The 14,979-nt window shown below is 35.1% G+C and overlaps 1 non-coding gene across 1 annotated transcript; it reads left to right on the top strand.

Moving 5' to 3' along the window:
• On the top strand, positions 1-129 carry LOC112829815 (small nucleolar RNA SNORA18). Its single transcript, XR_003209743.1, has one exon. It is a non-coding gene; the product is annotated as a small nucleolar RNA SNORA18 (small nucleolar RNA).
• Positions 130-14,979: the final 14,850 nt, after the last annotated feature.

Genomic DNA, 14,979 nt, shown 5'->3' with positions numbered 1-14,979 from the left:
GTTGAGGTCTATCCTGATTGTCTTTTTCTGCAGACCCACATCATTGGAGATGCCTCATTGAATAACTATGTTGTTTGTTTTATTCATAGAACTATTTGTTATGTCTGTGGACATAACTATAAGAGAGAGCTGCCAAAAGTGTGAAAGAACTGATATTCCATTTTTTTTTTAACCTTAGGTATCGGTATATCCTCAAAGTCTGTATTTTTCTTGGGTGTGCTAATTTAGGAGTGAATATGATTTAAACTCCATTCATATTCAGAGGGCCCTAAAGTGAATTGCTTGAAGAAATTAGATCCCAAAGTTTCTAGGTAGAAAAGTATCCCATCACTTAGTCATCAGTGTGTCCGTATTCACATAAAGTATTCAGAGAAAATAAGCCCAACTAAAAGAATCAAAGCTTGACATGACAACTGAGGATTGAGCATAGGGTATATATGTATGTATGTTTTTTTATGCTTCTTAGCATTCTTAGAAACATCTTTAAAACAAGTGATTTTAACACTTCTCCACATGCATTGCAGAATGTTATAACCTCTACTTACTGATACTACACTGTTCTCAATGCATCTTGCAAGTTCTTATTTTTAACGGCAATCACACTACAATATATTATTGTATCAAATTAACATGTTGCATATCATAAATTTACAAAAGATATTTTAATTAAAAAAAACAGATGTTCTTTTAAAAGGGCTATCTTGAAGATAAATTTGAATCAAACTTTGGAGGAACTAAGGCAACCTTGGTGGGCAGTGAAAAACAACAACATGTGAGATTCCCTAAGTAAAAATTTACTGACTTTCAATAATTTTGCCTACTGCTGCATGTAATAATTAAAAAATAAAACTTTAAGGTTAAAAAATGCATTTGTCTGAACATAGAATCTTTTGACATGAAACACTTACCTAGGACTTGAAATTTGATGTTAGAAGTTGAATTGTGTCCCCCAAGAAAAGAATATGTTGGAGTCTTAGTGCCCAGTACTTAAGAATGTGACCCTATTAGGAATAGTGTATGTGCCTGACAATTAGATTTTTTTTATTTTTAAAGATTTTATTTATTTAAGAGAGAGAGTGAGAGAGTGAGCACAAACAGGGGGAGCAGCAAGCAGAGGGACAAGCAGATTTCCCTCTAAGCAGGAGCCTGGTATAGGACAAAATCCCAGGACCCTGGGATCACCACCTGAGCAAAAGGCAGAACCTTAACTGAACGAGCCACCCAGGTGTCCTGGCTTTTTTTTTATTATAATGTAAAGTACAAACATTAAGCTCTGATGGCTGGGGCATCCATTTCAAAGACATCTCATCTGCAAGGAACACAATGCCTACTATACAACTAGGTGAAGGGCCAGGCTGCCCCACCAGTGAAATCCCCCTTTTGGAAAGCCCTGGGTGGCCTCTGACTGACCATTTGAGTGACCCTGTGTTTCTCTGCCTGTACTTTATGTTTTAAACTCACCAGTAGTGAACGCTCAAATCCTGGGTACCCCACTCTTCACCCCTATAAAGACAGAACTTCAGATTGGCAAGCTCTTTCTTTCTCTCCCTGTCTCTCTGAACCTGTGACCAAACTTTGTGGCCCCAGGCCTGTGATGTACCCTCTGTGACTTGGTAGTAATAAACCTCATTTTTTCAAAGTCCCCTCATTGTTGTTTCAACTGAGAAAGGAAGAGAAACTGAAAAAGAACACAGGCCACTATTTGGGGTCTCATAATTGGAGAAAGAAGAAAGGAGTAACCACATGATTTAGATAAAGAAGAGGAGAGAGGAAAAAAAAAAAAGAAACCTTCATTTGGCACCGACAGATAGAGCTGCTTTCAATTACTATCTCTCTCTCTTTTTTTTTTTTTTTTTTTTGAGAAAGAGAGTGAGAAAGTGCAGGGAGTTGAGGAGGGTCAGAGAAAGAGGGAGGGAGAGAGTCCCAAGCAGGCTCCACAGCCAACACGGGGCTTGATCTCACAACCCTTAGATCATGACCTGAACTGAAATCAGGAGTCTGACACCTAAGCCACTGAGCCACCCAGGCACCCTGCTTTTAATTACTATCTAATTGATTATTCTATGATGCTGTCAAACAAAACTATTCCTGGCATGCAGTAATTAATTTTCTGTCCTCATAAAGTTCTTATCAATAGTTTTATGGTCCTAATGACAGTTGTTCTGTTGGATTTAATGAGCAATTGCTTGTGAAACCAATTAGTGCTCTGGCCCAGTTCAAGAGTTTATTTATTAGAAAGGAGAATGGAGCTTCAAGACAGGGTCTCTTATTTCCAGAAATTTCCTAGCTGGCAGTTAGGGGGGAGATGGTCGGCTCTCAGTAACCAGAGGGCTTTGCATGTGGCCCTTCTGTCTTCAAAGCCAGGGATGGTGCATTTTATTCTAATTGTACTTTGAATCTCTCTTACTTTTGTTACCAGTCAGGACAAATTCTTTGCTTTTAAAGAGCTTGTGGGATTAGATAGGATTGAAACATATAATTCAGTGTCAGTATACCAGTAACCTTAATTACATTGTTGAAATCCCTTTAGACATGTATTTCTACATTTAACATTTAACATGTGCTATATTATCATATATCCAGTCCCCAAGGCCAGGGCAGGAAATTCTAAGGGACATTTTGGATTTATGTCTACCACAGTGTAAAAGGAGTTTTGAAAAATCATAGCTTTAACCCAAGAACTGGAGAATGCATAACTCAATACTTCTAAAATGAGGATAGTTCTATCTCTATTAAATATGCCACTTTTGCCTCCTCTTCCAAATGTTATCCATGTGGAAAATATGACATTCCCTTAGGTGTGGTTCGAGTCTTGGAAGAAATATAAGTAACATTTATATTAACCTAATCCTTGAATCCAACTAAATATATGATCTTCATCAAGTATCTTATACAATCAGTTCAGCTCTAACACGTTGTCAACATGCATGAACACATCAATGCCACAGATGAGGGCCTGGAGTGGGGAACTTATATTTCAGTGTCACAGAGTTTTGTGCAGTGAGCTGTTGTCTTATTTTGTTCTTCAGCATCAATGACTTTGGTCTAAAGACTGTAATCTGAATGCTTTGTCCTGGAGATATTTCCAAGTTTCTTTGTAAATTGTGTCAGAAAGTTTCTAAATATAATAAATAATAGCACTAATATTAATTATAATAATAATAGTGGCTACATATTACTGATGTATGATAAAATAATTATACTTATAGTGGAAGAATCTAAATATCAGTGAGGTAAGTGTCTTGTCCAAGGTCACATAGCCTGTGAAAGGTACTCCTGGGATTCAAACTCAGACCCTGTGGTTTCAGCATTTGAGGTGGTAAACATGAAATCATCCTGGACACCTGGTAAATGCATCTCACATAAAATTGCCTCTTCTTCTAAATACTTAAGATGCATATATAATTAGGTTTTGATGCTCTTCCTATGGTGCATCCTTCAGCCATCTTCCTGTTTCCATTCGCATGTTCAAATGCATGTGCTCACACAAAAATAATCCTCCTTGCAGTGTTTCTGACATCAAAAGAACAAAAATTAAATTGTTCAGGCAGTGAAACTGTATTATAAGTGTATTTGAATAAAAAATGAAAAATAAATCCTTTAAATTTTATGTTACTTTGCTATCATCAAGTAATCAAAACCATAAAAATTATCTTAGTAATTTATTTTGTTGGTGCAATTGAGATTCTACTATGAGTGGACTGTATAAGTTGGAAAATAACATTATTTTTCCTAAGTACACAATTCAAAATTTAAGTGTAATTTTGAAATATGCAGTACATTATTTTATTATTTTAATAAAAATTCCGAAACACTTATTAAGTACTTACTCTGTGTAAAATGTGGTAGTACTGGTCACAGTCATTGTAGGGTCAGTAAAGCATTTTAGCCAAGGTCAAATTCTACTATACTAGTTACTAGCTGCCTAGTTTTGTCAATTATCTCTTTGTGCCTCTGTGGAAATATTAATAATATCATCTCATAAGATCTTTATGTACATTAAATTTAAAAAATCCCTTTAACGTCCTTAGCACAATTACTAGCACATTGTAATGACTTTTCAATTACTGCTATTACACTCGCCCTCATCAAAATTTAAATTATTAAATACAGTCTGAGGAAGAATAGACCCCAATTTCATCGAGTCAATAGTCTATTGAGAAAATGAGAGAAGAACACCAATATTTAAAGAATACACACAAAACCCCTCAAAACAAAATGAGAAAACCTTCAACTATCTATGAAAGGGGAGTTAAACGATCTGGTGAAATTAGGTATTGAGAGTATAATGGGATGACTTGGGTTGTGGAATTAGGTTTCAGAAAGATGACATAATGAGAATAAGCTTTGTGGGAATGAGGACATTTAAATTACACCTTAATTATTTTAAGAAAAAGCCTAATAACTTCAATGTTAGTAAATAATTAACCTTGATAATGGACGCAGTGGAAGACTCTTAATAAATATAATGGATGCATTAGTGTTTATTCCTTGTGTAGAAAGGAATAAAGCCACTTTTTTTTTTAAAGATTTTATTTATTTGACAGAGAGAGACACAGTGAGAGATGGAACACAAGCAGGGGGGAGTGGGAGAGGAGAAGCTGGCTTCCTGGGAAGCAGAGAACCCGATGCGGGGCTAGATGCCAGGACCCTGGGATCATGACCTGAGTTCAAGGCAGACACTTAACGACTGAGCCACCCAGCCGCCCCGGAATAAGGCCACTTTAAAAACTTTTTGATCACTGACCATAGCAACTACATTCGATGTTTAACATCATATATATATATATATGAAACAATCTAAAAAAAATCCTATTTAAAAAGCACATTTGAAAAACCAAAACAATAGCAAATTAAAATCACCAGAGTTTATTTTTACTAGCCTTGTCCAAGAATTCCCATAGGTATTGCCATAGATAGGTACAGTTCTCACGTACATCCAGTGCCTTTAAATACTCTTCCTGACTGTTCCTCTGCAGCTTCTCCAAGAGTCCCAACCCCATGCATTTAGGGAAGTAGACATTGAAGCTCATTATTGCACCAAAGGGAAAAAAGGGCAAGACAGAAAGGTCCGGATGCAGTTGAGATTTTCCTTCCAGTTTTTTGTGATATACTTCTCATTCCTGAGTATTCATAGTTAGTTTTTAAGATATATTTATTTTATTTTATTATTTTTTGTAGTTTCAGCTTTTTATTAATGTTCCAGTTAACATATAGTGTGATATTAGTTTCAGGAGGAGAATTCAGTGATTCATTACATTTTAAATATAATTTGAAAACTACCTACAAAGTATGAGACCTTTTTCATTACTTTTTTGATCCTAAGACATCTATTTATCTTTTGATTTTGAAGATTTTTTTTCATTTGTTGTCATGAGTTCAAGAAGACAAGGATATCCCTTTCAATATTAATTGGAATTGGCTGATACTAAAAATGTGAGTTCTTATTTTTTTCTTTTCCATCTTTTCTTTATTCTCACCTTTTCTATTTTTGCATGCCTGAACCTATATCATCTCTTTGAGGAGCTATAGAATCATCTATCCTTACTCACTTGTTTTCTAAGGTAATTTTTTTTGCATGAATAATATTCTAGAAATATATCTTCTTGGTAATGATTTCTCTTATAACCTTTTAGGCTTCTAATTCTTATAACAATTTGGCATTTTAATAGTTTACAAAACATCTTTAAAAGGTCTGTTGAAATAAAAAAGGAAAAGTGGGAATAATATTTTGATATCCTGGTTTCAAACATGGGACTCTTAAATTGCCGGGTCAGGGTGCTAAGAGAAATTGTGGAATGTTGTGTTCTCTACTTTGGATAGAAAAGCAATGATAAAAAACAATAAAAAATTCAACAAAAACAAATATTTGCATAAGTAATAAAGAGAATAAAGATAGTAAGAAAATGATGGAAAATTAATTGATAATTTTGATAAACTGGTAAATGAGTTAGTAAATCATTTGATTAAAAAAATAGTTCTTTGCAGCTGGAAGGATCCATGATCCTTCAATTCCTTATTTTCTTAAGAGGAAATGGATACCCAAAGAAATTGAGGACATTTTTCCTGAATCCCATAATCAAGGAGTGGCAGATTAAGACAAGAATCTCCATTTCTTGCCTCACTGTGGCATAGGTCTGTAATACTGAGCAATAATCCTTGATATTTGAAATAAATAGGGCTAGTATGGAAGAAAATTTCAGTGACCACAGTTAGAGAAGTTTAAATTATATAATCGATAACTATTTCTTTAACAAAGATAGATCAGATATATATTAAAAATTTTAAAAACCTGTAGAAAACTAGAAAATGACCTAAGTGAGATAGAAGAATAAAATTATTTTCTTGAATTGTTTGATTCACTTATTCTAAATAGTAAGAGAGAGACTATCTTTTGTAGGGTATTGAAGGTCTTCATCAATAAATTTTTACTTTGATTTCAGTTCTTCCATCTGTGAAATGGGAAATCCTATGACCTACCGCAAGTCTTGGTCATTAGTTTGGGTTTTTCAGTAGTGGTTAGTTGTCAAAATACTTTTATAACTTCTGTGGAAATCTATATTCAGTAGCATGTTAAATTCATTGAAGAAAATTTATTCCCAGAGTTCCCTTCGTCCTATGAACTGTGAAGCATTTATAGAGTATTAATCATTTTTAAATTAATAATAAGAGCGCATGGTTAATTCTTACGATGTATTTTATGCACATATCTGTAGCTAAATGTTTTATATGAATATTTTAATTTGATTCCCACAAGAATCCTTTGTGGCAAGTACTACTACCACTGTTTTACAGATGAAAAAACAAGGCTCAGAGGGTTTATAACTTGCCTAAGATTATTCAGGTTTAGTGGACCATATATTGGAATGCGTTCAGCTAAATTTAAGCGCTCTCTCCCACCATGATAACCTGTCTCTCTTGCAAATACAATCGCCAATTTCACTTCAGGAATTGAAGATTAGCCAGTCAGTCTTGTGTCCTAAGAAATATTTTCTGTGAGATTAAGGACACCAAGATGATCCTGAAAATCAGGGGTTATTTGTTTTCCTCCTTTTTAATGCCTTTTTAGAAGTTGTGGTAAGGCAGAGTGAACACCAGTGTCCTGTCAGCCCCTTTTAGGACGCTGTCTGGTGTAGATTTTCTTAGTGATCTTGTTGCAGCAGAGATGAAGATTGCAGGTAATCAGAAGTTTTAAATATGGCGGCATTTCTATTGAGTCCATATATATCGGAGGTTGTTAACCTTTTGCATAGCATATCCTGATATTCAGCAATCTCTGTTGCAAATTTGTTGTTTCCTTCTGTTAAAATAAAAATAAGAGCTACTGTTGGTTCAGCAAAACAAGGAGCCATGAAAAAGAACAAATTATGACCTTGAGTTCTCAGTAATAACAGCTAGAGATTTAACAAATCACTTTGAAATTTCTTTAAATCCTATGAGGATTATACAACTAGATGTGCTAGTGCCGATATAAAGTCCAAATCGAGGCAGAGGTTTTTTTTTTAATTCCCATTTTATTTTATTTTTTTAAAATTTATTTATTAACATATAACTTATTATTTGTTTCAGGGGTACAGGTCTGTGATTCATCAGTCTTAACACAAATCACAGTGCTCACCATAGTATTTACCCTCTCCAATGTCCATCACCCAGTCACCCCATCCCTCCCACCCCGCTCCACTCCAGATAAGGTTTAAAAGAGGTACAGCTATAGATGCGTATTCTTATATCAAATATGTCCTCATGAAGGAGTGTTGGGAGTTGGGTACATATGTACCTGTTTAGTTATATTTACATTTTTATGACAACTGATGATGTATGATGCTTGAGGAAGAGCATCTATGTCTAAACTTACTAAAGTCATTGAAGAAACAATGTAGTAATTAGTGATAAACAACTTATTTAAGTTTACTGAATTCCAGTAAAGGTTTCCTTTTTTCTAGGAAAATATCATATTTTTATTAACTTCCTGTCATACATGTGTCACAATTGTGTCCTGCATTATTTGCCTACATGCCCTTTGATTACAATTTTGTAATGCCATTTGTATAGAGAGATTAAAAAAGTAATTCAGTTTTCCTTCTGACTGATTTCATTTTAATTATTATTAATTTTTTATTATGTTGAGTTAACCACTGTATAGTATGTAATTAGTTTCTGATGTAGTGTTCAACGATTCATTAGTTAAGTATAACACCCAGCGCTCATCACGGCATGTGCCTTCCTCAATACCCATCACCCTGTTACCTCCTTCCCTCCCCTTCTCCCCTCTGAAACCCCAGATTGTTTCTTGGGGTCCATAGTCTCTCATGATTCATCTCCCTCTCTGATCCCCCCCCTTTGGTTTCCCTCCCTTCCCCTGTGGTCCCCTGTGCTATTGCTTATGTTCCACATATGAGTGAAACCATATGATAATTGTCTTTCTCTGCTTGACTTACTTCACTTACCATAATCACTTCCAGTTCCATCCATGTCGATGCAAATGGTGAGTATTCATCATTTCTGATGGCTGAATAATATTCCATTGTGTATATGTATGACATCGTCTTTATCCATTCACTTATTGAAGGGCATCTTCCACAGTTTGGCTATTGTGAACATTGGTACTATGAACATTGGGGTGCACGGGCCCCTTCTTTTCACTACATCTGTATCTTTGGGGTAAATACCTAGTAGTGCAATTGCTGGGTCATAGGGTAGCTCTATTCTTAACATCTTGAGGAACTTCCATACTGTTTTCCAGAGTGGCTGTACCAAGTTGCATTCCCATCAACAGTGTAAGAGGGTTCTGCTTTCTCCACATCCTTGCCAACATTTATTGTTTCCTGTTTTGTTAATTTTTGCCATTCTAACTGGTGTAAGGTGGTAGCTCATTGTGGTTTTGATTTATATTTCCCTGATGGTTAGTGATGTTGAGCATTTTTTCATGTGTCTGTTAGCCATTTGTATGCCTTCTTTGGAGAAGTGTTTGTTCATGTCTTCTGCCCATTTTTTGACTTATTTGTTTTTTGGGTGTTGAGTTTGAGAAGTTCTTTATAGATCTTGGATACCAGCCTTTGATCTGTAATGTGATTTGCAAATATCTTCTCCCATTTCGTGGGCTCTTAGTTTTGTTGACTGTTTCCTCTGCTATGCAGAAACTTTTTATCTTGATGAAGTCCCAAAAGTTCATTTTTGCTTTTGTTTCACTAGCCTTTGGAGATGTATCTTGAAAGAAGTTACTGTGGCCAGTATTGAAGAGGTTACTGCTTATGTTCTCCTCTAGGATTTTGATGGATTCCTGTCTCACATTGAAGTCTTTCATCCATTTTGAGTTTATCTTTGTGTATGGTGTAAGGGAATGGTCCAGTTTCATTCTTCTGTATGTAGTTGTCCAATTTTCCCAGCACCATTTATTGAAGAGACTGTCTTTTTTCCTTTGGATATTTTTTCCTGCTTTGTCAAAGATTAGTTGACCATAGAGTTGAGGGCCCATTTCTGGAGTTTCTATTCTGTTTCGTTGGTCTATGTGTCTGTTTTTGTGCCAATACTATGCTGTCTTGGTGATCCCAGCTTTGTAATATAGCTTGAAATCAGGCAACGTGATGTTCCCAGCTGTGTTTTTCTTTTTCATCATTCCTTTGGCAATTAGGGGTCTTTTCTGGTTCCATACAAATTTTAGGATTCTCTTTTTATTCTGCTTCATTTCATTTCTTAGGTATTGTGTTCTTCTTAAACCATATTATAAAATTATGAGTTTAAAAATTAACTTTAATTACAGAAGTAATAATGAAATATAATCCCTTAAATCAGAAATTAAAACATTGAATAACATTACACTCCCCTTTGGCCATCACCTCCTTTATTTTTGAGAAGCAAATCTTTCCTTCCACACTTTTTTTCTATTGATTTATAAGCACAGAGGTTCTCACAGAAACTACATGGTATTCTGTGGCTGTTATTATTATTATTTTTTAATATGCATGTTATCATACTGATTATTTTTGTGCACTTTATTATGTTTTCCACACTAAAGTATTTCTTATTGATTTGTATCATGGTAGATGTCTCCTAGGGATTGAACATTTACATTTATTTAGTTTTCCATGATAAGAACATACCACCCCTTATTTCCATTCTATTGTCAGGTTTTAGATCACTTCTATTTTCCAAATTTGAATGAGTCTGTGAAGAATATCCTTTTGTATGCTTCCCAGGGTAATTTTGCTGGGTCACTCATCAAAATTTTAATGGACAGCCTTTTTATTTTTATTTTTTATTAATATTTTAAATTAATTTTAAAGATATTATTTATTTGAGAGAGAGAGAATGAGCAAGTGAGAGAAAACAGAAGCCAGGGGGACAGGCAGAGGGAAAAGCAGACTTCCCACCGAGCAGGGAGCTGCACATGGGGCTCTATCCCAGGACCCTGGGATCATGACCTGACCTGAAGGTAGACACTTAACTGACTGAGCCACCCAGGCGCCCAAAGGACAGCCTTTTAAATTTTATTTTTATAAAGTTGATGAGTGGGAATATAGTATCTCATTCTTTTTGAATCTGCATTTCCCTGATTCTAATGAGGTTGAATAGTTTTATATATGCTTTTGGACAGTTGTGATTTCCTTTCTGTGTATTGCCTTGTCAAATACTTTACTTTTTTAGAAAATTGGGCTATTTATCTTTATGTGATCGATTCAAGGGATTTATAAATATTTACTCCCATTTGCCACTTTTAAAAATATTTGGTTTATATGAAGTTGTGTCATATAGAAGGTTTTAAAATAGATTTTATTTTTTTAAGATTTATTTATTTTCTTTTTTCTTTTTTTAAATTTTATTTTATTATGTTATGTTAGTGACCATACAATACCATGATTCATTGTTTTCATATAACACCCATTGCTCCATGCAGTACGTGCCCTCCTTAATACCCATCACTAGGCTATCCCACCCCCCCAAATCCTCAAATTGTTTCTCAAAGTCCATAGACTCTCATGGTTCATCTCTCCCTCTGATTTACCCCCCTTCATTTTTCCCTTCCTTCTCCTAATGTCCTCCATGCTATTCCTTATGTTTCACAAATATGACAATTGACCATATGATAATTGACTTTCTGTGCTTGACTTATTTCACTTAGCATAGTCTCCTCCAGTCCCATCCATGTTGATGTAGAAGCTGGGTATTCCTCCTTTTTGATGGCTATTATCCCATTGTATATATGGACCACATCTTCTTTTTAAAATTTTTTATTGTTATGTTAATCACCATATATTACATCATTAGTTTTTGATGTAGTGTTCCATGATTCATTGTTTGTGCATAACACCCAGTGCTCCATGCAGAATGTGCCCTCTTTAATACCCATCACCAGGCTAACCCATCCCCCTACCCTCCTCCCCTCTAGAACCCTCAGTTTGTTTTTCAGAGTCCATCGTCTCTCATGGTTCGTCTCCCCCTCTGACTTACTCCCCTTCATTCTTCCCCTCCTGCTATCTTCTTCTTTTTCTTTTTTCTCAACATATGTTGCATTATTCGTTTCAGAAGCACAGATCTGTGATTCAACAGTCTTGCACAATTCACAGCACTCACCATAGCACATACCCTCCTCAATGTCTATCACCCAGCCACCCCATCCCTCCCACCCCCCACCACTCCAGCAACACTCAGTTTGTTTACTGAGATTAAGAATTCCTCATATCAATGATGGACCACATCTTCTTTATCCATTCATCTGTTGAAGGGCATTTCAGCTCTTTCCACAGTTTGGCTATTGCAGACATTGCTGCTGTGAACATTGGGGTGCATATGGCCCTTTTTTTCACTCCATCAGTGTCCTTGGGGTAAATACCCAGTAGTCAATTGCTGGGTCATAGGGTAGCTCTATTTTTAAATTTTTGAGGCACCTCCACACTGTTTTCCAAAGTGGCTGTACCAACTTGCATTCCCACCAACAGTGTAAGAGGGTTCCCCTTCCTCCACAACCTTTCCAACATTTGTTGTTTCTTGCCCTGTCCATTTTTGCCATTCTAATTGGTGTAAGGTTGTATCTCAATGTGGTTTTGATTTGAATTTCCCTGATGGCTAACGATGATGAACATTTTTTCATGTGTCTGTTAGCCATTTGTATGTCTTCTTTGGAGAGGTGTCTGTTCATACCTTCTGCCCATTTTTTGACTTGATTATTTGTTTTTTGGATGTTGAGTTTGAGAAGTTCTTTATAGATCTTGGATATAAGCCCTTTGTCTGTAGTGTCATTTGCAAATATCTTCTCCCATTCTGTGGGTTGCCTCTTTGTTTTGTTGACTGTTTCCTTTGCTGTGTAGAAGCTTTTTATCTTGATGAAGTCCCAAAAGTTCATTTTTGCTTTTGTTTCACTAGTCTTTGGATATGTATCTTGAAAGAAGTATATTTTATATATATTTCTTGAATTTACTTTTTGTCCTTTGCTTAAAAAAAGTGTTTCTAGTTCTGAATCCCAACTCTGCTATTCCTGGATGTGTGGTCTGGGGCAAGTTTCCCCACCTCCCTCTCAGGTCAATTTTTGCATCTGTAAAATGAGAAAAACAACAGCCACTCCATTGGGGTTGATGGAAGCATGAACTGAGTTATTACCTATATCTATAAAATTTTATATTAACTCAGATGAAATTCCAATAAAGATGAGCTGTTAATATTAAAAATAATGTTCCTATATAAGATATAAATCTTTTGTAATTATTTCTCTTTTTTTTTACTTTTGTTGGATACATTTGTATCTTCTGCCCATCTGAATTATAATTTTTTGTGCCTTTTGAGATATATTGTTTTCAGAGAAAGATTCAAATTTTTAACATCAGTTACTAAAATTCACATCAATTTGAATTCCCTGGAGTTCATATCAATATAAAATTTCAACTTAAATATGAAATAAATTCCAATATATATGTGTTTATTGACTGTCTTCAAATCCAGCAATCTGTTTTTACCTACAACTATGCTTTTAATATTTATTTATTTTTGAGAGAGAGAGAGAGTAAGAGTAAGGGGGGCAGAGGGAGAAAGAATCTCAAGCAGACTCTGCCGAGCGTGAAGCCAAACATGGGCTCCATCTCACAACCCTGAAATCATGAGATGAGGCGAAACCAAGAGTCAGATGCTTAACCTACTGAGCCAACCAGGCACCCCTACCTACAACTTTTTAATTGCCATAGCTTGATAATATACTTCAATTCTGGAAGATACGTCTATTATCTTTGTTCCTCCTTTGAAAAAGTTAGCTTAACTACTCTGCATTTTAATTCTTTCAGAATTTTGGAATCAGCTTTTCACGAAAAAGTTTGTCAGAATTTTTAATTATTGAATGTATTGTTTAATTTGCGTAGAATTGCATCTTTCTTATATATTGATCTTCTCTAACTATAAACATGGTATAATCTTTTAACTTGTTACAATCTTTTTATATCTTTTAATACAATTCTATATTCAATGAGGGAATTTTATTTTTAATGACAGAATAGATAACTCACAGATAAAATAATCTTGAATTGTTTATTTTAAACAAATCACATCATAGCCCAAAATCATTACTACTGGTTTTGCTTATGTGAAACTGATATTTTCAGAGATTTTTGAAAGAAATTAGGCCACAGTTTGTTAACTTGGGGTTCATGGAATGAATTCAACCCAAAAGTCCACAAACTCCCTAAAATCCTATTAAAAACCTCATTGTATGCCTAATGCACATTTTTCTAAAATGGTCTCATAGGAACTCACATTATAAAATAAAAGTAAAAATAAAAAACATTGTTCAGTTGCTGTTAGAACCCTTCAAAATAGGCTGACACATTTTATCAGTGTGTAGAGTTTATGTTTTGTCCAACTGGGCACTGAGTTTAGCAGTTTTGTGATACATTTTTTGCCAAAACGAAGTAAGAGATATAGTTTAATATTTTGCACCAAGGCAATATGTTCTTCTTAATTAAAATATTTCAGGACTGGGACCCATGAGCCTGTAGTGAGCCTGTTAAGGGGAGAAAGTGGCTAAGTCAAAGAAATAAAAGGTGGTGAAAGAGATCTAGTGAAAAAGAATCTCTGGATGCAGTTTGCCCCTCCAAGGATGCTGTCCAACTGGGAAGTGCCAGAAAGTGGGATGAAGGGATGAAAACTCCTGGGTTAGGCTGGAAAGTGAACTGGGAAATGAGGTCAATACAGGAAGCCATAAATATACTACAATCCCATACAGTGGAGCAACCTTCTTCCCCAAAGATCTGATCATTGCTCAATGTTCATGAAAATGTGCTAAAGGCGCTTTCTGAAATTGGCACCTAGAGATCTAATATTTAAAATTATAAACTCCCTGATGTCTAAAGATGTTACTGAACTTTCAGGATTCCACACAGATTTAGTCACTGGGAAGGACTGAGAGTGATAGGACTGTCCTTGAAGAACAGATAACCTCAATGCTGTTTATACATATCAGAGATTAAAAAATCACTCCTAAGGTATACTACTGAAATTATATCTCAAAATTAACCTTAAAAAGAACATTTCATCTTCTAAATCATTCATCCTCTTGTTCATAGTAAGTATGAGACTGGGATTTATTATATTTTCAATTAATTATTTGTGCTATTATTGTTAGTATATGCCTACTCTAATGAAATATATCTACTTGTGGGTAGAGATTTTACGCATTTTGTACACTGCTGTCTGTACCCTTAGCACTAATTATGGTGTTTGTACCATAATAAATAATCAATATGTATTACTGAATAAAAAATGACTTTTAAAATCAATCAATAATTTTAAAAGTTGAGTTTCCAGTCCATTAACTTTCTCCTCTACATGATCAAATCCACAGAAGCAATGGGACATGAAAACATCACAGAGTTTATCCTCCTGGGACTCTTTAGTGATGAGGTTGCAGAGGTTGCCTGCTTTGTGGTGTTCTCACTTTGCTACATTGTGATTATCTCAGGAAACCTTTTCATTCTTCTCACCATCAGGGGCAGCCGCCTC

Source organism: Callorhinus ursinus, unplaced genomic scaffold (genome assembly GCF_003265705.2).
Source record: "Callorhinus ursinus isolate GAN/ISIS: 27379988/994484 unplaced genomic scaffold, GSC_fseal_2.0 scaffold21, whole genome shotgun sequence".
In the NCBI taxonomy this organism is placed as follows: domain Eukaryota; kingdom Metazoa; phylum Chordata; class Mammalia; order Carnivora; family Otariidae; genus Callorhinus; species Callorhinus ursinus.
The sequence above is the reverse complement of the archived record's forward strand: the minus strand, read 5'-3'. Positions and strand labels throughout refer to the sequence as shown.